We start from the raw sequence: 2,920 nt of genomic DNA on the forward strand, positions 1-2,920 counted from the left end.
GTTTCATTGATTGGAGTATTTGGGTTACATTTTGTCAATTTGTGGTATTTTCCAGGATCGTTGAGGACTCCTCCTCTATGTGTGACATCTTAGATTAGATTTAGATTTAGATTTAATTTCAAGTGATGAGTAAAATATCCAGAAAGATAGATAATCTGCTCTTTTTGCCCTCCAGTTTAGCACACTGAATTCTTTGAGCCATCTGTTGTCAATCCGTCTGGGAAAATGATCAATGATATAAAACAAACAAACAAAAAAAAAACATTTTACATGTATACAGACATGTATCTTTTAGATGTTTCATACTCTAGGCCTATTCATCATCATATTGTGTCGTGGTGGTGACGGTGTTATCATTTTTCATTATTTTCTTGTAATAATTAGGCCGCCTATAAATGCATAATCATGTTCATGTTTTGTGCTGTCCTGCTTTGCAGATGACTGAGAATATTACTGAAGGATCCTACATGGAAGCTGTCTGATTACACTGAGTGATTCCTCTGGTGTGGTGTACCTCAGAGAAAATAAACACTGTTGCAAGAGGTGAGTTTAAGTGAATTCACACAAAATCAATCCATGTATTTTATAAAAGTCAAAGTGCTAAACATGCTATGTATTTCATGCTGTCAATATGAGATGCAAATTAATGTTGTGTGTTGTGTGTTAATGTTGTGTGCAGCTGAGAAGATATCCTTATTGCTGGATGGTTGCTCTCTGGTCGTACTTGAGCCCCCTGGACCATGTCTGCAAATGCTTCTGAACATTGACAGAATTTCTAAAGGTTAGCAACCATTCACAAATGTACACCACATGTATGTGTGTTTCAAATGTCTTAACAGTTTGAACCACACACTGTTAATCAGAGATGCATCCTGTTCATCTTGTGTGTTATTTTGAGAGGATAGGTCGCCAGCGACCCTATTCACTTGCTGAAAATGCTTAAATACATCATAACAACATTGCTATGACATTACATAGAGCCATAACGCTGCACTACAGGGTTAAGGATGGCAGCTGCCTGGTTACAGTACATTGATCCCCTTTGTAGCACCATGTCTAAAAATACTGAAAAAAAAAACAGTTTCTAAATGTACCAGTAAGCAAATTTTAATAAATCTGCACCAAATGTGTGTTTCAAATGTCTACTATCTAACAGTCTGAATAACACACTCGTACACAGTGGTGGACAAAGTAAAAGTACTTTGGTGGTGTAATTACAACAGTAGCACATGATATTACATAGCTGTTACACCGTTTGCTCCAGTATACCTACCTATTGAGATAGACTGTGTTATTACTGAAAAACAATAAAAACCTAACAAGAACCCACCACAAACTCAATCCAACCTGTGCAGAATCAACTCATCGTAAGACAAGTACATTGGTCTACTTTTTACTCAGATAAGTTACCTGTGTTGGAAAGAAACTGTTTAAAAAAAAACAAAAAAAACTTTTACTTTTACTTTGTCCACCACTGCTCAGACATTACCAATTGTTGTGTGCTCAGAGCGGCAGTTTACAAACGCACCCTTGGTGCCTTCTGCTGTTAGGCCTATGACGCTGAGCCCACCGTTTCATTGATTGGAGTATTTGGGTTACATTTTCTCAATTTGTTGTATTTTTCAGGATCGCTGAGGACTCCCCCTCCATGCGTGACCTCTTTGAGAAATTTCCACGCTTTCTGGAGATGCCAAGTTTGGTACGTCTGCCAGACATTTTTTTAACCTTTATTTAGAAAGAACAAGTCACGATATAGTTGTGTGCATTGTTGATTTTGGCTATACTTGGTGTTAATTAAGCTTCCTGATACTGCATGATTTATACCGTTCACTCAGTAGAGTAAAGCTTTCTATATAACCTGTTAAAACAGGGCGTTATAAATTTTGTGGTTACCAGAATGGCAATTACTGAGTCGCAGTGCATTACTAAAGGCCCTATGTTATGTCATAGTAGAGTAGTACTGGCAATTAACCTTTCAATGACTATTACAGCATGTTTCAGATGGTATGGCGTGCATTATGGGGCTAAGCACCATTGATGTATCTCTCTCTCTCTCTTTCTCTCTCTCTCTCAAATCTTAAAAATTCTTTCAGACTGGAACCAACTTTGCATCCCTCGGCACTAACACTGAGAAGGTTTCAAGGACCCCACTACTAGGAGGCGAGAGTTTGACACGGCAGTGTCATCACTGCCATGGATGACAACGTAACCATTCCTGTTGCTGATTGCCTGACTTGCGCAGTGACAAGCTTTTCATGCTCTACCGGGTGTGTAACTTGGCATATCCACCACAGTTTAACTCTGTTTTTGCCTCTTTTGAATATGTGTACGATATAACCATCTCAACCAACAAGTGGGCCAAGGTACTGGAACATTTCTCACTTCAAGTTGCTCTGTAGTCACTGGACATTTTTTTTAAACATCTACGCAGACACCACCACTCCACACCATGTGTATTTTAATTACTTCTGATTCCACTGACATGCAGACTACATCCTATGCAAATTCAGGTAATTTACCTGGTACTGGAGAAACAGCATTGTATGCCATTCTAAGTGATACTTGCCTCCTTGTTTTGCAAAAATGTACTGTTCTTTGAATATAACTTAAAGTAAGATCATGTTGACTCTGAGGTTTTCTCCGGTTGTCAAGCACAACCTTAACATTTTGTAAGTAAGTAATAGTCACAGGATATGCATGCATTTGTAATTTGAATTTTCGTTGAAAACGGCTCACCAAGCATAAAATGTTACCTCTGCTTTTGATTTTTCTTTTTTTTTAAATGTCCCTTAATACCAGCCTGTCTTTTTGTTGTGTCCACACAACTTTACCATCATCAGTGTTGGGAAGGAACAGATTGCTGTAAGTTACTGTATCCCCATCCTTTCAGATCAGTGCTTTAAAGCCTTTTGAAATTAAA

The 2,920-nt window shown here is 38.2% G+C and overlaps 1 long non-coding RNA gene across 1 annotated transcript; it reads left to right on the top strand.

Moving 5' to 3' along the window:
- Positions 1-441: 441 nt before the first annotated feature.
- Positions 442-2,920, top strand: LOC134458094 (uncharacterized). Its single transcript, XR_010036526.1, has 4 exons — positions 442-543; positions 680-781; positions 1,627-1,699; positions 2,094-2,920. It is a non-coding gene; the product is annotated as an uncharacterized LOC134458094 (long non-coding RNA).

The sequence above is a fragment of the Engraulis encrasicolus genome, chromosome 11, assembly GCF_034702125.1.
Source record: "Engraulis encrasicolus isolate BLACKSEA-1 chromosome 11, IST_EnEncr_1.0, whole genome shotgun sequence".
In the NCBI taxonomy this organism is placed as follows: domain Eukaryota; kingdom Metazoa; phylum Chordata; class Actinopteri; order Clupeiformes; family Engraulidae; genus Engraulis; species Engraulis encrasicolus.